The sequence below is a fragment of the Schistocerca americana genome, chromosome X (assembly GCF_021461395.2).
Source record: "Schistocerca americana isolate TAMUIC-IGC-003095 chromosome X, iqSchAmer2.1, whole genome shotgun sequence".
Taxonomy (NCBI): Eukaryota; Metazoa; Arthropoda; class Insecta; order Orthoptera; family Acrididae; genus Schistocerca; species Schistocerca americana.
This window is the reverse complement of record NC_060130.1, coordinates 217,474,859-217,497,776: the sequence shown is the minus strand read 5'-3', so window position 1 is coordinate 217,497,776 and position 22,918 is coordinate 217,474,859.

Genomic DNA, 22,918 nt, shown 5'->3' with positions numbered 1-22,918 from the left:
CCTTGTCTGATGCCGTGGAGGCCCACGTCCCTACTGTCGCCATCTACCCCCACCGTCCTACCTTACCCCCACAGGCCGGCCTCCTTCTCCATGAATCCCGCCGTCTCTACCGTGCCTTCCTCTGCACGCGTGACCCGGACACACTACGACGCCGTCGGCAACTCCAGCGACACATTCGTAATTTGCTCGCGGCTAAGAAACGCCGGGATTGGCGACAGACATGCACCCGTTTAAATGCTACCCTACCTGTCAACTCATCCAAGTTCTGGTCAGCCTTCCGTCGCCTTACCGGAACTAAACCCTCCCCCTACTATCCTCTTCTCCATGACAATCACCCCTTCCCTGACTCCCTTAGTAAGGCCAATCACTTTGCCTCTTACCTCTCCACTGTCTTTTCCATCTCCGATGATTCCCAGTTCGATTACTCCCTCTTCCCGGATGTCCGTGATCGAACTGACACCTCTGTGCCTCCCCTCACTCCTGGTTTCCAGTACGTGGACAACATTGCACACACGGAACTCAATGCCCCTATCACTACACAGGATCTCATTGCTACACTCCGCACGAAATGCAACACCGCTCCTGGTCACGGTCGTATCACCTACCGACACCTTCGTGAAGCTCCTGTCTCTTTCCTCTCCACCCTGGCCAGGCTCTACAATGTAGTCCTGTCCACCAGTTACTACCCCGACCAGTGGAAACCCTCCCGTATCCTAATGTTCCTCAAACCTGGCAAACCGCCGTCCGCCGTCTCCTCCTACTGTCCCATCAGCCTTACCTCAGTCTTCAGCAAGGTCCTGGAATCTATCCTCACCCGACGCATCCACCAGCATCTCCACCAGCACCGCTTCCTTCCCGTTACCCAGTGTGGCTTTCGGCCGTCCTTCTCTTCCGACAACCTTCTGCTTCACCTCACTCATCTCCTTTCCGAACAGCTTAATTCCCGTCGCTCCGCAATCTTCCTCTCCCTGGACCTCGAACGAGCTTATGACCGCGTATGGCATTCCAGTCTCCTCTTCAAGCTCCAAACCTTCGCCCTTCCCATTAACTACGTCCGTCTGATCGGCTCCTTTCTCTCCCGCCGTCCTTCCTATGTCACCATCCATAACACAGATTCCTACACCTTTTTCCCCTCCGCCGGTGTGCCCCAAGGCTCCGCCCTTGCCCTTGCCCCCACCCTGCAGCGCTCCTAACACCTTCTCCAATCCCATCTTGACCGGTTCACCGCTTGGTGCAACCAGTGGTTGCTCAAGGTCAATCCCTCCAAAACCCAGGCGATCATTGTAGGCAAAACCACCCCTTCCTTCCGCCTCCTTGATTTCTATCTCACCATCTATGGCCGTCCTATCGCCCTCACTCCCACCCTTAAATACCTTGGCGTCACCTTTGACTGTCGCCTCTCCTGGACTCCCCATCTCCGGACAATCCAAGCCAAGGCACGCTCCTGACTCCGTCTCCTCAAGCTCCTTTCCGGCCGTACGTGGGGTCTGGACCCCTCCACCATCCTCCACACATATAAATCCCTCATCCGCCCTATCCTTTGTTACGCCCATCTGGCCTGTATCTCCGACCCCCCCCTACCTTTTATAAATCCCTCCAAATCCTTGAACGCCATGCTCTCCGCCTCGCCTATCGCATCCGTCTCCCCTCCCCCACATGGAGCCTGTACGATCTCATCCCCTTCACCCACCTCCTCCTTTTCCTTGAAAGGATACAGATCCTGTACACCTCCCGCAAACTCGATCCTCCTCATCCGCTTGTCTCACCCATCCTCTCCCACCCCTGACCGCTGCCGCGCCTGTATTCCCATGTCCCTCCCGGTCTCCATCTCTCCACCCTCCTTACCCTCTCCCAAGGTGGCTTCCGCCAGCTCCCCCTTCCTGATGATGTCCTCCTCCCCACCATCTACCCCTCCTATCAACTTTGATCCTCCCCCCCCCCCAACTTCCTGTGTCCTTTCCTTTAGGCACCCTCCCTCCTTTCCTTTTCCTTTTCCCCTGTCCCCTCCCTCCACCCCTCTTCCGCCGGGCTTCCCCTCCCCCTTCCTCCCTTCCCCCTGTCTCCCCTGCCCATGGCATCTGCTCTCCCGTCTCCCTCCCTCCCCCACTCCTCCTCTCTTGGCAGGTCCCCGGACTCGTACACGGTTAGTGAACATTCGCGCGCCGGAGATCAACACCTCATGTTCTGTGTGTGCCATCATTTAATGCTTAAGTGGTTCAGTGTTATTCGTTTTGTGCACCTGCGTTCACGTGTGACAATTTTCGTTTCTGTCTGTGTCCAAGTGTCTGAACAATTTTATCTTGGACTCTACGCCCGTGAACGGCACCTTGTACTTCAAAATGTGTTGTCTCCGTTTATATGTCCACCATGTTTTTTCTCTAAATGTCTTCATTTGTATATCTTCGTTTCTCTGCGGCCAACGAGCGGCATCGTATGCTGCTGCAGGCCTGCCTGTACAACAGGTTTTAAAATAACAATAAAGAAAAGAAAAAGCTACCCCGGCCTCCCACCACCAGGTCGACACCATCCTCCAGAACGAAACCTTTCTCCAGTCCCACCATGCTATGTGCACCTCTCCCTATATCCTCCACCACACTGATGCTCCTGGTCCTCGAGCGCAGGGTGGAGTCATTGGCCACCTTAAGCATGTCCCTGTCCAGCCACAACCCCTCCTCAATGACCCCGCCGAACACCTTATCCTCAGCGTCTTCTTCCCCTCCATCACTATTACCTGCGCCACCATCTATGTCCACTTCACTGCTCCTCTCCCCTATAACATCATCTCCCACATCGACCACACCTTCTCCACCTATGTGATTGCTGCTGACATCAACATCCACAGCCTATCCCCTGCTGCCCTTCGGCGGTCACATCAGTTTCTCTCCATGATCCAAGGTGAACTTGTTCTCCTTCCCCAGCACACCCGTCCCGAAAGCGACAGCAACCCCAATGTTGTCATTGCCTCCGCCAACCTCCTTGAGTGTATCACTGTCGACATTCTTGACCCCACAGGTAGCGACCACCTCCCCGTCCTTCTCACCATAACGTCTGCTCATCACCTCCCTCCAGCTCTCTGCCCTGCACCCCCTCCCAAGGTCGTCCATGACTTCAGTCGTGCCAACTGGGATGCCTACCGGGAATCTTTCGCCACCTTGGTCGCAAGCCACCCTCTTACCTATCACCATCCTGATTATATCGTCCATGCCTCGTCCTTCCTTCACAAGGCTGTGGAGGCCCATGTTCGTACTAAAACCGTCCAACTCCCCCATCCCTCTCTCCCTCCATGGGCTGTCCTCCTCCTCCTCCGCAAAGTCTCCCACTTCTATCACTCCTTCCTGCACAGTCCTGACAGGGATACACTCAAACGCCACCGGCAAATACAGCGACATGTATGGAACCTTATTACAGCAAAGAACCGCTGGAACTGGCTCCAAACCTGTACATGACTCTAACGCCACCCTCCCTATCAACACCTCTAAGTAATGGTCTGCCTTCCATCGCCTTACTGGTTCCCATTATGCACCCCATTACCCCCTTGTCCATAACGACTGCCCTCTTCCCAACAACCTCAGTAAGGCGAACCACTTTGCTTCTACCTTCCTGAGGACTTCTCCATCCATGATGATCTCCACTTTCATTATTCTCTTTCCCCCACCATCATGGAACGCGCAAATGCCTCGGTCGCTCCACATGCTCCTAGACTCCAGTACTTGGGGCAGTTGCCCCCCTCTGACATCAACACTCCAATCACAGCACAAGACGTTAAACTTATCCTCCAGTCCAAATGCAACACGACCCCTGCTCACAACTGTGTCACCTACTGCCACCTTCCTGACTGTCCTTGCCAATCTCTATAACGTCACCCTCTCTATCGGCTTCTACCCCGACCTGTAGAAGACTTCCCACATCCTCTTATTCCTCAAACCCAACAAACCCCTTTCTGTCGCCTCTTCCTATTGTCCCAGCTTCTTCATCTCCATCTTCAGTAAGGTCTTTGAATCCACCCTCTTCCATCATATCCATCAGCACCTAAATCAACACCACCTCCTCCCTCTTACTCAGTGTGGCTTCCGAACTCCTTCTCTGCCAATGACCAACTCCTTAACCTTGTCCACCTTCTCTACCTCCAGCTTAACCCCTGTCAGTCCACCATGTTTGTTTCCCTCGACCTCCAAAATGTCTATGACCATGTCTGGCACGCCTATCAATTTTGTCCATCTGGTCACTTCCTTCCACTCACGCTGTCCTTCCTATGTTACCCTCCACAACATCAACTCCTGTATCTTTTATGCCACTACTGGTATCACCCAGGGCTATCCTCTCCCCTTTCCTTTAACTCCTGTACACTGCCAATATGCCCAAGCCACCTCCAGTGTCCACCTTCTCCAATATGCTGATGATGACACCGCCTTCCTGGCTCTCTGTCCTACCCTTCAATGGTCCCAATGCACCATCCAAACCAACCTTGACCAGTTCACCAGTTGGTGTAGCCAGTGGTTCCTTCTTCTCAACTCCTCCAAAACTCAGGCGATCATCATAGGCTGCACCACCTGCTCCTTCTGTCTCCATGATTCCTACCTCACCATTTATGGCCATCCCATCCAGCTCACCCCTCCTCTGAGATACCTTGGTCTCACCCTCGACCGTCACCTCACCTGGACCACTCACCTTCTGATCGTCCAGCAGGAAGACCATTCCCACTTCTGCCTACTGAAACTCCTGTCTGGCTGGACATGGGGATTTCATCCTTCCACCATCCTCCACACCTACAAATCCTTCATCCATCATATCCTCTGTTATGCCAGTGTTGTCTGGATCTCCACCCCCACCCACTTTTACAAGGCCCTCCAACTCCTCGAACACTATGTGCTCCACATTGCCTTCCACATCTGCCTTCCTTCCCTCACACAGCTCCTGTATGACCTCATCCCTTCCCCCACCTCCTCCTTTTCCTCCAACATCTCCGTATACTTTACACTGTCCACAGGCTTGTTCCCCCCCCACCCCTTGGTTTCCTCCTTCCTCTCCACCCGCTGCCTGTTGCTCGCCTCTATCGCTGTATCCCTCCCTCTCTTCATCTCCACACCCTTCATCTCCACACCCTCCATCTCCTTCGTCAGGACAGTGTCCACACCTCCCCCTCCCGGATGTTGAACTTCGCCGTGACATCTACCTTTCCTTCCAACTGTAACCTTGCCTTGTCCCCCCCCCCCCCTCCCCAGGGCCCCTTTTACCCTTTTTCCTCTCCCCTCTTAACTCGACCCAGAAGAAAACAGAACTATCAGGATAGCTGAAATACAGTATTAATTTTTGCTTTGCAACTCAGTACTGCAGGTGAATCAACTTAGTAATCCGGCGACAGTAATTACAAGTATCTGACATGCCGAGCATTACAAATCAACCTTGTTAACCACTTTCTTCAACATAATGCTATCTTTTCTCTGAGAAAACCAGTCCTCATTCGTTGCAGAAGTTGAGCAACATTAATAAGTCCAGGCTGCTCTCCTTTCTGACACAGTTCCATATAACTAGTGCTGCTTGATAATTAACACCAGTGTAGATCAAAGTCTGCCAAGCGGGCTTACACACAGGATTACTCCCGTTGTTGTAAGCAGCCAGGAGACACGAGAAAAACTGTCGGTAGTCGTTGCAGCCGGCAACTTCTACTCGCCAACGGAGCAGCTTAAATCGCCTTCACCGGCCACTGAAGTCAGAGGATTCTTTGAGAAGAGATAGGCGAGAGTAACAGCCATCTATACACGAACTCGTAAAGATCACTAATGCTACCCCTACTATCATATTGTACGTTGCGAGCTATCTACCTCAGCTATGATTATGGTTTAGAGAGTATTCACTGAAGCAATGTCTTGTACGTATAGCTGTACAGTGCTCAGTTTCTAAAACGGTAGCTGCTTTCAAAATCAGTTCCAATTTTGTTTCAAAGGCTACTACTTTACATGAGCGGATAATTGTCACAATTAAGCGACGAACCTTAACCCTCCGTTGTTACATGTCTTCCGGAAAGATGGTGTAGCCATTGTCATGTACTTCCGTAATATCAAGTGACATTAACAATGAAACAAGAGAAAGTGCCTGAGCAGATTCGAACGAACTGTCAGTGACAAGAATCTGAGTTTTGTTCGTTATCTCGATATCAAACAAATTGGGAAGGGAAGGGGGGGAGGGAGGAAATTACGAAAACAATGAACTAGCGTGTTAATATGTATTTGATATTGTAGATATGGAGATGAAAAATGGATGAATGTGCACTACTGCACATTTTCCAATGCCTTCTAATTTGCTGCTGATTCAAAATATATTCATTCTTTCTTGTGAATTGACAATTTGATTTATTACTCCGTGGTATCGATGTATTAGCCTTTTATCCATATCATCTCCACGTTTTGGGGTATTCTTGATATTCTAGTTCTGTATGACACAAGACTGGACGAAGATACATTCCGTTGAGCTCCACAGTGTGTAGTATCTTCCAGTTTCTTGACATTTTAGCCAAGGGCTTATGTATACATTCTTTTTTTTTTTGTTCAAATAAGCTTTCGCCGCAAGATGAACAGCATAATTGTGCAACTCGTTTGTATTTTTCAATGCTGCTCTCGGCTCTTAGTTTGAAGTCGTTCCTTAGATCGACTTCTGGTAGCGCTGCCCCACCGGGGGCTGGCTGGAGCAGGCTGTGAATAGTAATGAGGACGTTGTGAGCTGTCCATGAAGTTCTTAATGTTGGTGGTGCAGTTGAGAATGGTAATATTGCTGGCGATATTGGCACACAGTGATCGTTCACCCGCTTTCGGAATTCGTGCTGAGTGAGCCTGTAAAATTCTCGTAATATTCTGTTTTCATACTAATGAAGTAGTCTGAATAGTCATTGCGATTATGTGACATCGAGAATGTCATCTTAATTTTTTGACCTTAGGAAGGTCATTCCTCTCTTAAATTTCAACTGGTGTTGTATTTGTCATTAAATATTTGCGTTAACCACCACCAGAACAATGGTAGGGAGCTAAATGAAGCAGTATCATCAGCATCATTTTCGACCCATGGCGCCATGCTCGTCTCGTGAGGTTAGTTGCCGGTGAAGATGTGTATGACTTCAGTTTTTTTTCTTTTTTCTCTGTAAATAGACAGAACGAAATTCAGTAAGAAAACCTTTGAATCGCGTCAGCTAAAAAATCAGCCAGTTTTTATTTTTAATCATTAACCTTCTTCTGTAGTGCACTAGACTTCCTTCAATATTAGTTTGTTGTTGTAACAATTTTTATTGTTACTTCTTCCCTCGCAAGAGCTCTCCATTCACCAGTTGCATATCGATGCACATCACCGGTGAATCTAGAGCACTGGAATGTTGGAAGTTTCACCACACAGAATACACACATTTAGCTGTGCATCACATTTGCTAGGCTATAGGAAAGCACAATAATAAAACACAACGGTAGGCCGATGAAGCTGTCAGGGCTCTGTCATCAAGGGGTTAACGTAACAGAAAATACTTCAGACAAATTCATGTCGCAGTACATTAGTCCACAAACAATACATAGTATAAAGTTTACCACAGCTACAGATAGCTACGAATTTGTGACCGCAACAATGGTTTACCATTGGCTCAGCTGCTGGTTATAGTGTTACAATGTAAATGGAAGAATTTGTTTGATAACTTTGTTCTGCTGTTGTTCGAATGAGTTATGCCCATGGATAAATTAGAGATACTTCTTGCTTTTATTCACATAGTACGTAAGCTAACATGGAAATTAAGGATAAGTAATAAAGTGCGTGTTTCACTTGTATCTTTCCATTTCGAAAATAATTCAGAACAACTTCCTGGCTGATTAAAACTGTGTGCCGGACCGAGACTCGAACTCGAGTTCGAGTCTCGGTCCGGCACACAGTTTTAATCAGCCAGGAAGTTTCATATCAGCGCACTCTCCGCTGCAGAGTGAAAATCTCATTCTGGAAACATTCCCCAGGCTGTGGCTAAGCCATGTCTCCGCAATATTCTTTCTTTCAGGAGTGCTAGTTCTGCAGGTTTGCAGGAGAGCTTCTGTAAAGTTTGGAAAGTAGGAGACGAGGTACTGGCAGAAGTAAAGCTCTGAGGACGGGGAGTGAGTCGTGCTTGGGTAGCTCAGGTGGTAGAGCACTTGCCCGCGAAAGGCAAAGGTCCAGAGTTTGAGTCTCGGTCCGGCACACAGTTTTAATCAGCCAGGAAGTTTCATATCAGCGCGCACTCCGCTGCAGAGTGAAAATCTCATTCTAGAATTCATAAGCCTCTTGGCAACCTTGATCCAGTTCCTCGCCGAGATAGTGGCCTGCTTTACGGATACCAAGCAATAACATACAGTCACCACACAAAAAGGATGCCGGGAAGATTCTAAAAAACCATCAGTGACATGTATTTGGATTCATTTCATTATTTAGGTAATAAGAAAGGTGGGGGGGGGGGGGGGGGGGCATTACGAAAGCAATGAACAAGCCACTTAGTATACATCATATTTATAAATCTGCCGCGCGGGGTAGCCGTGCGGTCTGGGGTGCCTTGCCATGGTTCGCGTGGCTCCCGCCGACGGAGGTTCGAGTCCTTCCTAGGGCATGTGTGTGTATGTTGTCCTTAGCGTAAGTTACTTTAAGTTAGATTAAGTAGTGTGTAAGCCTAGGGACAGATAACCTCAGCAGTTTGGTCCCATAGGAACTTACCAGAAATTTCCAATTTATAGATTTCCTGGGAAAAACGAATGAAAGTGCAAAACAGAGGATTTCCCACATCTACAGTTTAGTTTCTGTGCCAATAACCGTAATTTTCAGGTCCTTCCGAATCCCCAAATGAAGTGATTACTGCATGGCATTGAATAATTAGTTAACTGTGTGTTTTTCTTCCTTCTGTCTCACCCAACATTCTTCTGTGTTCTCATTGTAGTCGTGAAATGTTGTTTGTCTGTGAACAATACTGCATGCAGATAGTTAATTATGATGTGCAAAGTGTTTGATATTCTACTGTCTCGTGACGTGTGAGGCAAGGTTGATTTCCTGTTAATTTTTATTCCACTGAAATAAGCTTTCGTTGTGAAGTGCCAGTGTAAGTTTTTATTGGTTTATACTTTGTTTAAATTGTAATCATGATGGAAAATTATATACCTCAGTAATTCCTCTGCCGTATGCTGCGTAACCGGAAACTAATATCACTATCCCCGCTATCGCTGCCCTGAAATTGTATAACTCTGGCGTTAAAAGCTCTCTTCCTCGCTGGAAACACTCGTGTGGGTCCAAGGGCTAGAATAGGCTCGAGGTGTCCCTGTCCGTCGTAAGAGGCGACTAAAAGGAGCCGCACACTTTTCGGCCCTGTAAATTCACGTCCTATTTTATGGTTTGACCTGCCACTTTCCAAATTCTACAGAAGTGTGGGCCATATGGGGAAGGACACCTTACGTGGTGCATGAGTCATCCATAGTGCCCTCAGATTCGGTCTCCTGAACCTCTTGTCATGGCTTTGCATCTCCACCTGCAATTTGGGTAAGGACACTTTCCACGGTATTTCGTCTCCTTCTGTTGTCTCCTGTCCTCTCTCGCCCCCATGACGATACTGGATTTCTCTGCGCCCAATATTCAGCACGGTAGCCAGTCCGTCATATACCTATTCGATGGTACCCCCCTGACAACACAGGGATCGCACTGCTGATGCCTGAGCGGTAAACTCCTCATGTATGCCAAGGAGTAGCTGCCTGTCTTACTGGGACATCATGACTCCCAGCAATGGCCATCATGCCTCTGCTCTGTCTGGGTGGCGCCAGTGAGGAGAGCCCCTGATCAGAGCGGATGGCATCAGGGCAGATGACCCACAATGAAGTGGACAAACTCATCTCTTGCTGGTGACCGTATGACGCCAGCAGTCTCTAAGAACGGCAAGATCGAGTGCAATGCTGATAGATATGATCCTAAATCGTTTCCCTCCATAGCTACACCATGGGAGGAAAGAAGAGAGTCATATTCGCTTCAGAAGCCTGTAGCAGAATGGATGGGGTCTTCTTTCTACCTACAAAGCCTCAATTTTTTGTTGAACATCTTGAGGATAAGTTTGGGAAAGTGACACGGCTGTCCAAGATGAGAAGTCTTGCAGTCTGACGACAGGCTCCGCGCCAATCTAGAACAGCGGAGTGTTTGGAGGGACACAAAGACAACAGGATTGTTACTGGTGCCTTCATCTTGGCCTTTGAGGGTGATTCATTGCCTGAAAACGTCAAGGTGACGGTTTACCACTGTGACATTAAACCATACGTCCCTCCCCCTTTGCAGTGCTTTCAGTGCTGGAAATTCGGACATGTCTTCCCAATGCACATGTCGAGACTGCGGACGTCCACTGCATCCAGATACTCTATGTGCGCCTCTTCCTACTTGTATCAACTGTGGAGAGCAGCATTCCACCTGCTTGTCGGACTGCACAGTACTCCAAAAGGAGCATAAAACCATGGTGTACGAAATCCTGGACCAGTTGCCTTACAAAGAGGCTAAACATAAATTTGAACGATTACACCCCATTCGGTTGACGTCCACATATGCTGCAGCTACATTACCATCGCTGTCACAAGTACCAGTCGTACCACACTCTGTGCCACAAACAGTGGCCTTTTGGGCCTCCAGAATACATCCACCCCCTTGGTGGTAGGAGGAAAATCTCCTTCCATTGCTCCCAAAGTACCTACTTCAGGAGAAATCCCCCCCCCCCCAAATACAGGGGGCACCAGTCCCCTCCTCCCAGCCGGAGAAGCAACAGCCTCCTCTGGCTCCTGTCTCCCAGTGTCTCCACTAATGCCACAGCAGACACTCGCCAGTGGCTAAACGAGCCAAAAGCTACTGGATGAAGAGCTTCGCCGTCTTCCTTGATGCCTGAAGCTATTTTGGAGAAGTCCTCCCTGGAGGCCCCTAAAGAGAAGCGAGAGGGCAAGCAAACACAGAAGTCTGCTAAGAAAAAGGACCCTCTGGTGGCCTCAACTCCGCCACTTCCTACCAGTTCTGCACCTAAGGTTGAGGTGGAGATCTTACCGTCCCCTGAGGACCTGGATCTGACTGATGCCTCATCCACAATAGGAATGGATACAAATACTCAATCAGTGGCAGCAGGTGTCCCTGAGGCGTAACCTGCCTCCTTGCATGCTTCATGCCTTCCCAGAATCATGATAACGTCATTCTCCAGTGGAATTGCTGCGGATTTTTCTATCACCTGGATGAGCTATGGCAACTGTTAAGCTTTACACCTGCTTTCTTCATTGCCCTCCAGCAAACCTGGTTCCTGGCAATGCAGACCCCTGCCCTCCACGGCTATAGGGGATATTATAAGAACTGTAGCGGCTATAATAGCGTCAGGTGGAGTTTGTGTCTATGTCCTAAACTCAGTATGCAGTGAACCAGTGCCCCTTCAAACCCCTCTTGAAGCTGTGGCTGTCAGAATAAGGACGACACAGGGAATAACTGTCTGCAACGTATATCTTCCTCCAGATGGTGAAGTACCCCTGAATGCATTGACTGCACTGATTCATCAACTCCATCAACCTTCCCTACTTTTGGGAGATTTTAATGCCCATAACCCCTTGTGGGTTGGCACCGTGTTTACTGGCTGAGGTAGAGATGTCGAAACTCTCCTGTCTCAACTCGACCTCTGCCTCTTAAATACTGGGGCCACCACACATTTCAGTGTGGCTTATGGCACTTACTACGCCACTGATTTATCCCTCTGCAGCCCAGGACTTCTCCCATCTGTCCACTGGAGAGCCTATGATGGCTTGTGTGGTAGTGACCTCTTTCCCATCTTCCTGTCACTCCACCAGTGCCATTCCCCTAGATGTCTACCAAGATGGGCTTTAAACAAGGCAGACTGGGAAACTTCCAACTCTGCTATCACCGTTGAATCTCCCCCACATGGTACCATCGATGTGGTAGTTGATCAGTTCACTAGAACGATCGTTTCTGACGCGCAAAGCACGATCCCTTGTTCTTTAGGGTGCCCCCGGCGGAAGTCAATACCTTGGTCGTCGCCGGAAAGCACTGAGGTCATTAATGAGCGTCGGCAAGCTCTACAGCGAGATAAGTGGCAGCCTTCCCTAGAGCACCTAATAGCTTTTAAATGGCTCCGTGCCCACGTTCGCCAGCTTATAAACAGACGGAAACAGGAATGATGGGAGAGGTACGTCTCGACCATTGGATGCCATATGCCACTTTCACAAGTCTGGACGAAGATAAGACTTGTTTGTGGGTACCAGACCCTGACAGATGTCACTGGCATCAACATCAATGGCACTTTGCTCAGCACTATGCTCGATCCTCCGTGTCAGAGAATTATCCCCCAGCATGTCGCACTCTCAAATAGTGGGTGGAATGGAACGCCCTCGCGTTCACTGAACGTCACAGTGAACCCTATAATGCTCCATTTACAGAGTGGGAGCTCGTCAGCTTTCTTGCACGTTGCCCGACACAGCTCCTGGGCCAGATAGGATTCACAGTCAGGTGATCAAACATCTTTCGTCTGACTACACGCGACCTCTCCTCGTCATCTTCAACCATATATGATGCGCTGGCGTTTTTCCATCGCAAAGGGGAAAGAGCACCATCATTCCAGTGCTCAAACCCGGCAAATATCTGCTAGATGTGGACAGCTGTCGGCCCATCAGCCTCACCAACGTTGTTTGCCAGCTGTTAGAATTTATGGTAAGTCAGCGGTTGTGTTGGGTCCTGGAGTCATGTGGCCTACTGGCTCCATGCCAGGGCGGTTGCCGCCAGGGTCGCTCTACCACTGATAATCTAGTTTCCCTAGAGTCTACCATCCAAACAGCCTTTTCCACACGCCAACGCCTGGTTGCTTCTTTTTTTTAAATTTACATCAGTCTTACTATACGACCTGGCGATATCACATCCTTGCCACATTACATGAGTCGAGTCTCCAGGGCTCGCTTCCGGTTTTTATTCAAAATTTCCTGTCGCTCCATACTTTCTGTGTCCAAGTAGGTGCCTCCCACAGTTCCCCCCATATGAAGGAGAATGGTGCTTGCAGGGCTCTGTATTGAGTGTATCCCTGTTTCTAGTGGCCATTAACGGTCTAGCACCAATTGTCGGGCTGTCTGTCTCACCTTCTCTGTATGCAGACGACTTCTGCATTTCGTATTGCTTCTCCAGTACTTGTGTTGCTGAGCTTAATGACGATCCACTCAGTGTAGTCGAGACATATCGCTTCATACGACTGGTTTTCGAACCCCGATTGACGTGGCTTCCTCATCTTCGTCGGCTGAAGCGGAAATGCTAGTAGCACCTCAATGCCCTCTGCTGCCTGAGCAACACCAACTGGGTGCAGATCGCTCTACTCTGCTGCAGCTCTACAGAGTCCTTGTTCAGTCCCACCGTGACTATGGGAGTCTAGTGTATGGTTTGGCGGCGCCCTCGGCGTTGCGTTTACTCGACCCAGTGCACCACTGGGGCGTTAGACTGACAACGGGAGCTTTTAGAACGAGTCCGGTGACCAGCGGCCTGGTGGAGGCCAGAGTCCCTCTATTGAAGGTTAGGCATGCACGTCTGCTCTCTAGCTACGTAACACACATTCGTAGTTCTCCTGAGCGTCTGAATTACTGTCTCCTTTTCTCACCCACAGCGGTTCATCTCCTGCATCGGAGGCTCAGGTCAGGGCTTATGATTGCGGTTCGAGTCTGATCTCTTCTGTCTGAAGTGGGGTCCTTGCCTTTACCACCTATACTCGAGGACCATTAACGTACACCACCATGGTGTACACCTAGAACCTTTCACATGGTCCTAAGGACTCAATTAACCCTCAGGCTCTCTGCTGTCGCTTCCTCTCGATTCTCGACATGTACTGGGACCATGAAGTAGTTTACACCGACTGCTCGATGGCTGATGGTCAGGTTGGCTTCTCGTACGTTCATAGCACTCCTTGCCAGATGGCTGCAGTGTTTTCACTGCAGTGCTGGCAGCCATTTCTCGTGCTCTTGAGCCCACCTGGTCATGCTCTGACCAGTCGTTTCTTCTCTGTACTGACTCCTTGAGCAGTATGCATGCTATTGACCAGTGCTACCCCCGCCATCCTTTGGTAGCGACCATCCAAGAGTCGGTGTATGCTCTGGAACGGTTCAGTCGTTCCGTGGTGTTTGTGTGGACCGCAGGTTCAAATGGTTCAAATGGCTCTGAGCCTTATGGGACTTAACATCTGTGGTCATCAGTCCCCTAGAACTTAGAACTACTTAAACCTAAGTAACCAAGGACATCACACACATCCATGCCCGAGGCAGGATTCGAACCTGCGACTGTAGCGGTCACGCGGTTCCAGACTGAAGCGCCTACAACCGCACGGCCACACCGGCCGGCAGTGGACCGCAGGCCACCTCGCAATCCCAGGAAATCAACTTGCCGATAGGCTGCACAGAAACCGTTTCTGGAGGTCTGCATACCCGACCTGCGATCATTATTACGCCGCAAGGTTTTTCAGCTTTGGGAGATGGAATGACATAATCTCAGTATGCACAACAAATTGCGTGCCATTAAGGAGACTACGAATGTGTGGAAGTTCTCCATGCGGGCCTCTCGCAGGGACTCTGTGGTTCTCTGCTGGCTCCGCATTGGCCATACGTGGCTAACACATGGCTACCTTCTCCGTCGCGAGGACCCACCTTGATGTCACTCTGGCTCACATATGACATCTTGCTGGACTGCCCGCTTTTAGCCCCTCTGCGGCGGACTTTTAACCTACCAGCACCCCTACCTTCGGTGATGGGCGACAATGCCTCAACAGCAGATTTAGTTATACGTTTTATTCGTGAGAGGGGGGAGGGGGTTATCGTACCTTCTAAGGGTGGGCATTTAGCCTTCTCCCAGAGGCCGCCACCCTCCCTCCAAGTCTGTCGAACTTTCTTTGCATTTGTTTGTCTTGGTGGTCAACTTTTCCCTGCATGTGTTCATCTCGCCTTGTCTTTTTGAGGTGGTCGTTTTAATTTGTTGCAGAGTATTATTGTGATCAGCCAGCCCAGACCATCTGCTTTATGGTTTTAAGGCCTTCTACTTTTCCTTGTGGTGTATGTTTTCCCCATTTTTTTGTTCGTTCCATTCGTTATCTTTTTGGGTGTGGTTACCCATTCCTTTTTCCCCTTTTAGTTTCTCAAACGTACTTCAGGTGTTTTTGTACCTTGCGCCTGGCTTGCGTCAGGAAAAAGGGACTGATGACCCTGTAGTTTGGTTCCTGTATACTGCAAACCAACCAACTAACCACGCCGGAAAGCTTTAAAAATGAGCAATTCGAGATTAAATCTAATCGTCTGTCTTTAACATGCATAGCTTGAAAGGAAAAGTTAAAAAAGTATCATGAGATATCGCCGCAAAAAGAACATACGCTCTCGCGCCTTCCCTTTGAATGGCAGGATGAGCCGTGAACGACAAAAATTTCTCTACATAGCTGCCCCTAGCACAGGTAAGACTTGGCAACACAGTTGCAAATATTTGGCAACTCTATGACAGTGCATTTACTTCCGCATGTGGGTCCTGAACTATTCTGCTCATTTCGATTGGCCTTCCGTTTCTACCTAAATTCACTTGGCTTTCCCTTTCTACCTAAATGGTTCAAAAGGCTCTGAGCACTATGAGACTTAACTGCTGTGGTCATCAGTCCCCTAGAACTTAGAACTACTTAAACCTAACTAACCGAAGGACATCACACACATCCAGGCCCGAGGCAGGATTCGAACCTGCGACCGTAGCGGTCGCGCGGTTCCAGACTATAGCGCCTAGAACCGCTCGGCCACTCCAGCCGGCCTACCTCGATGAATTATGTTTCATAATTCTCACGTAAGATGAGACACTGATAAAGAAAATTTAATTTTTGGTCTCCAAGAAGGCCGTACAACTGTTCTTTCCTTTAACGTTGCATTATGAGCCTCAGTGACGCATTATGCCATGAGAAGGACCTGCTTCCTGCAGCATCTCGTTACATGAGTGGTTCTGCATATGTCTTGCGATGCAAGGGTGGTGTGAGCAGTCATGTCTTATAGCGGTGCAGACAACTGCACTCAAAGTTCTTATTTTCCGTTTTATTTAATGGAACAGCACAATACTAGAAGAAATTCTCTAACAAAATCGAAGATAACCTTTACACGTTAAGTCTTCGCACTTGCTTGCCTCAGTAAACTGTGTTAAAGGTCATAGGTGGCTGCCTAAGGATACCAAGCTGCACCACTATACAAACGTCTCTGAAGAGCTCCGACTCAACAATCAACGATACGAATTTTAGTTTCGTTCGCCACGGACGAGCCATACGTTATGAAGTGAACACATGATTAATATAATTCCTCTGTGCTAAATCTCTGTAATATTAATTACACGCTCCCGTATACGTTTGCTGACAAATGCGCTACATAATTCGTTCCATTCCGCATGGCTTCAAAAATGGGCGAGACTGTTGTTTTAAATCTAATTTAATACCTTAAGTATCGCTTTTGATGAGCATTAATTTCTCCATGAATCCATACATGGATCTCAAAATGCGCAGTGTGCCTGCATTGTTAGAGAGCATGCTCTGCAAGGTATTCACACAGTTTATCGCACACATGTAGTGTCAGGAGGCAAACAAAAACGTAAAACTCAATACGTCTGTTACTCGCTGTGGCGTGAAGAAAACATACGAATTCCTGACGAAAAAATCCATGAAAAATCGCTTCTGCAAGAAAAAGAAGAGAGATATAAAGCACTAATTATAACATTGAAGAACTTATAGAGGTATTCTGATTGGATCACAATCTATATAATTACTGTTGCGCCATACTCATGTCTTGCTTGTATATTACAAGGGATCTTTTGCCTTCGTTGCTATCAAGAGTGAAATGCAAGTTGTAGACCAATTTCGTGTAACATCACTTAACGACAGTACAGCATTTTGTACCGTTCACAGAGACGAGCAGTAGCTGGCGCATTCAACGGATGACGAGGGAGTGCTGCACCATCACTGCAGCTGCTACCGTTTCCCAGTTAACAAATCACACAGTGTCTGGCACGTGCGAAATTTCCAAGCAGACAATTTGCCAAAAAATGTATCACAAAAATGTTATTGGAGCGAACTGTTAATAGCAGTATGTCAGTACACTGTGTCTTTGTCAAAATTGCTAACATGATTTTAGTATTCAGATGAGAGCCACTATAAAAGTTTAGGCAACAAGTGGTCTTGATCGCCAGACTTTGCATTCTGACTACATGAGGTTTGATGTTAAGCCTTGGGCATTGACATGACAGAACTGCTCGAACAGAAGACATGCCTTCTTCCAGAAACTGCCGCAGCCTGCAGCATTGCCAGTTTGTGCAGGTAGCCAGACTAGTATTATCAGAGCAGTCATGTTTTTTGCCTCATGTGTGCCATTGGTGCAGACTTAAACTCCGAGGCGGCTGGCCACCAGCCAGTATTTATGTTGAAGAGTATACACATGTCCAGTGAGCAGTCTGAACCTCCTGACTGGATGTTTTGCTTCTTGAAACAAGTTTTGACTTCCTCGCATCAGCTTGTATCAACATGATGACTAATTACTATAGCTTGTTGGAATAAGTCACAACTTATCCGAATAAGTCTCGATGTGCTCAGCATGTGGAGACATATGGGTCAGTTTGGTGTAATTTTGTCTAATAATGGCGATGTACTGAGCTATTTGTCACAATTTTTTAGTAGTTGTTATGTAAAAGACTATTTATTGCAATTTTGGATGATGTGTAGATTCCTACTTCAGAGTCAGTATGTGAAACCCCCTGTCAACTTCTGGTGTTAGAACACTATTTCAGTTTTGAATGTCTATTTGTTTGTGTGATCTATGACTGCTTTGCCAACTTAGCATTGTAATTCTGCTGTGTGGTAGCACAAGTTAGCATTATCGGCAGAAAGTAAGTGATCTGTGCACGTGGTAATATGTTACAATTATGCTGTAATATAGCGCATACGATGCAGTTTGTTGCAGTTTTATTTTAAAATGGCCATGTATGGGCGGAGTCACAAAGTCTCAAAGTCTCCAATGTGCAATAGCGTAAATTGATATTATCAGCATAAATTGATCAACATATTGTACTACGAGATAAAGTAGATACCGTAGCTAGGGAGTATCTATAATATTTGGTTTACTTTGAAAAGTAGTTGAATGTGCCTAGTTGAAAGCATAGCAGACATCGTTTCTTCTCCACAAGGATGCTTTTTAGTTCTGTTCAGTATGCAGTTTCATCAACGTGTTTCGTAATTTCCACTGTGTGACAGCATGAGTCAGAATTGTCAGTTGAATACAATAAAAGTTTGATACTGGAAGCGTAAGTTAATTTTCCAGTTTTGGGATCATTATAATGTTTGGCTATCTTAGATATTTGGTGTAACTGAACTAAGATGGATTTTTGACAAATAGTACTATTCAGCCATGGAATAACTTTGTTCCCTTTGGTACAAAGAACAAAGTCTCCTCATTGATAAGTGCACTCAAACCTGTGAATCAGATCATCAGCAGTGCCATGTGTGGTCTTTAATGTTCTAAAACATATTTTTATGTATTTTGATAAATAATACATATGATACCTTGGTTCCTGTAAAGTGCTGTGTAGTCACTGAACTAAGCTCGTGGACAAATTCTTTAAGTTAGAGTAGCAGTGCTACTATGCAAGCAATGTTTCTACGGAATCATTACGTATTTTGTTGTATAACACTGCCAAATACATTTGGTTCAAGACTCGAATTTTCGTTTGCAATCAGGACTCTGTAATTACTTGTGTGTATTATAATAAACAACCTGAGAGTGTTTTGTTCTTCAGATTTTTACGTACTTGATGAATAATTTCAGGGGGCGGGGGTTGGAAACAGGTAGATGTGATATACGTATACAGATAAACAAAGCATTACAAATTCTGAAGAATTTGTTGATTTATTCGCGGAAGGAGCACAAAAAATTGAGCAAGACAATGACGCATTGGTCCATCTATGCCCCTTATGCAAATAATTATTCAGCTTGGCATTCACTGATAGAGTTGTTGGACGTCATCTGGAGGGATATCGTGCCAAATTCTAAGTGGCTCGTTAGAGATGGTTGGAGGGCCTTGCTCATAATACTCCAAACGTTTTCAGTTGGGGAGAGATCTGGTGACCCTGATTTAGGGGTTGTCAAGCATGAAGACAAGCAGTAGAAACTCTCGCCGTGTGCAGGCGGGCATTATCTTGTTGAAAGCAAGCCCAGGATGGCTTGCCATGAGGGGCAACAAAACGGGGAATAGAATATAGCCGAAGCACCGCTGTGATGTAACGATGCCGTGGATAACAACCAAAGGTGTCCTGGTATGGAAAGAAATGACAGCCCAGGTCATAACTCCTCATTGTTGAGCCGTATGGTGAGCAAAAATTAACTGGTATACCACCGCTCCCCGGGACGTCTCCAGAAATGTATTCGCTGGTTATTGGAACTCTGTTCGAGGCGGGCGTCATCACTGAAGACAATTTTGCCCCATTGAATGAGTTTTCAGGCCAAAGATTTGTCTGGAGACGCCCTGGACAGCGGTGGGATACCAGAATGACTGTCGCCCGCCATTCAGCCCGACAACCAGGAGTGATAGTCTGGGGTGCGATTTAATAACTTGTCAATACCCCTTTGGTGGCCATTTGTGCCGCACTTACCGTATAGCGGTAATTCAACGATAATCTACATCCAGTTTTATTGCCCTTCATGAAAAGACATCCTTTGTTTACATTTCTGCCACATAATGCCCGCCTGCACAAAGCGGGAGTTTCTACCTCTTGCTTTCGTGCTTGGGAAACCATACCTTGGCCAGAAAGATCGCCGGATCTCTTCCCAATTAAGAACCTATGGAAAATTATGGACAGGGCCATCCAACCATCTCGGGAGTTTAACGATCTAACGCGCCAACCGGGCAGAATTTTGCGTGATGTCCCTCACGAGGACATCCAGCAACCGTGTTAATAAATGCCAAGCTGAGTAATTGCTTACGTAAGGGGCAGAGGTGGACCAATGTGTTACTGACTTGCTCGCTTTGTGAAGATTTTCCTGTTGAATAAATCATCCAATCTTTCTGATGTTGTAATCATTTCTTTGTCTGTACATTTACATCACACGTACCGATTTCCGTCGCTTCTTTCGTTGTGTGCCTTTTTTCCCTCCTTTTTTTCTTTAGGTTGTATCTTCCATATACAGAATTTTTCTCTGGTGCATCATAGCCTTAGGTCATGTTGTGTGTTTACATCACGTATTTGGAACATTGCAAACCTGTCCTTGTGTACTACGTAGACACGTAACTTAAAAGAAACCATGCATGAAACACCTTGTCGGAACTACATATCTTCAGTATACGTTGTTGTGCTAAAGCGTTGAGAAAAAGTAACATTGGCAGATAAAAATGCTATCACAGGTATGATCCAGATCGAATGTCGTAAATCTACTTGAAAACATCGATCATATTTTTCTAGTGCAGAACTTTGTGCATTATTCTTCCCTCATAACGTTGTGATTGGTGAGTTCGATCTCTGCAGAATTATTAACAGCATCAGGTAGACCCAAGATCGAAATACCAATATCTTTACTCATTTTGATAACTTATGGCTCTGAGCACTATGGGACTTAACATCTGAGGTCATCAGTCCCCTAGATCTTAGAACTACTTAAACCTAACTAAGGACATCACACACATCCATTCCCAAGGCAGGATTCTAACCTGCGACCGTAGCGGTCGCGCGGTTCCAGACTGAAGCGCCTAGAACCGCTCGGCCACAACGGCCGGCGTTTGATAACTTCTACAGATAATTTGTGCATGGAAGTAGCAAATGTGGAACATAAATTGAGACTCCACAGCCATGTGTAACCTGCACACCAATTGCACTCTTCCAGTAGCAAACAGTTACCGAAAAGTAATTCAGCTTTGCCCACTTGTTTGAATCAACTATCGCTGCTTGCCACTTAGCATGGTATTTTAGCGAATAGTTGGTTTATAAAGTTGAAGGCCTGGTCATTTGCGATTTTGTACACAACCTCATTTACGCCAAAAATGAACTGTCAAATGACTGGTTATCATGTTATTTTGCCCTGAGATTTTTTCACTCTTATGGAACTATTGAGACGTGTAAATAGCATTCAGGCAATTAATTTGAAAGTCAACAGTCATGGTTTAGGCACCAGTTTTCCAGACCTGTTAAACGCTGAAATAATACTGTGACATTTGACATAAACATTGTATGTGTATCTGTACATACTTCATTTTAGACTTGGTAGTAACATTGTCATACACATTGTGTGAATGTGTGCATACGTATTTTCGCAGATATTGTATATGTAGAAATATGCTGATACTCGAGAAACATCATGTGCTCTTTAGAACAATACTACAAACTATATACATGGGGAAATATTTTATTTTGTGCTTCACTGTGTGTTATATTATGTGTGGTACAATAATTAAAGTATGATCGTTATACTATGCAGTTCAAACTGTAAGTACAATGAGCGACATAGTCACCTGTATTTCGGTAAGTAATACAAATTTTTTTACGAGCACGAAGAGTCTCTTCATTTGGTACCGGGGTTGCGTAGACAAGAGCTTTTAAATGCTCCCATGAATGAAAGTCAAGAGGGTTGAGGTCTGGAGAGCGTGGAAGCCATGGAATTGGTCCGCCTCTACCAATCCATCGGTCACCGAATCTGTTGTTGAGAAGCGTACGAACACTTCGACTGAAATGTGCAGGAGCTCCATCGTGCATGAACCACATGTTGTGTCGTACTTGTAAAGGCACATGTTCTAGCAGCACAGGTAGAGTATCCCTTATGAAATCATGATAACGTGCTCCATTGAGCGTAGGTGGAAGAAACTAAAATGAGCTCTAACATGGAAATTAAGCGTTTCCGGACACATGTCCACATAACATCTTTTCTTTATTTGTGTGTGAGGAATGTTTCCTGAAAGTTTGGCCGTACCTTTTTGTAACACCCTGTATATCAGTCGTTCTGGAACTGGAACGTATGTAGTATTGTATACGTCTTTATGTATGTTTATGAATAATACGGGTCACTCGGATAACTCTGAACATGACGACAATTTCAGTTCATCCAAAACTTTTGAACACGATGCTGTAATGGCCACTAGTGCAAATGAGTTTCTTCTGCCATCTTGGATATTTTCAGTTGTTTGTAGTTCATTTTGAATTTCCTGCTTGGGGTACTTTGTTAGTTCCACCACCTTACATTTTCTTGTCCCATCAATATCGTCTAGATTCCCTGAGTGTACCAACCATCTCGATCTTGGATTTTTAATTTCCTGCCAGTGCCCTCTCGAATTTCGCAGCTGCAGTGCCATATCTGAGTACAGACGGTTGGGCTTGAGTCGAGTGAGCTATTCTAGATCGGCTTGGATTTTGTCAGGAAACTGTCGTCTCTGCCTGAGAACGAAACTGATTTTTAAGTCGGGTGAGAATGTACTGTATGTGGATTTCATAAAGTCTCAGACGTTGAGGTTGGATGCATTACTAGTCCTGTTAATTAGTAAGTTTTCGTTGTAACGATAACGACGTAGTGGCTGGTGAGACTATTTATCTGGGGCATTAGACAACAGGTGTGTTCTTCTGATGGCTAATAAGATCATAGATTCACTCCTATCTACATCTGCATATATATTCTGCAAGCCACTGTATGGTGCACGGTGGAGTGTACCTTGTACCATTATATCTTATATCACTATTAGTCATTTACTTTCGTATTCTACTACCAAACAGAAGCAGGGATAAACGTCTGTATATAGAGTGACAATTACTGAACTATTACTTAACTTCTGAACGGTTTGCGTTAGGACGTTCAAATTGCACGGTTGGCTGCGGGGCTGGATGGGAATTAGTATGCGCATGCGCACGCTCCTTGTTGTTGTCCGC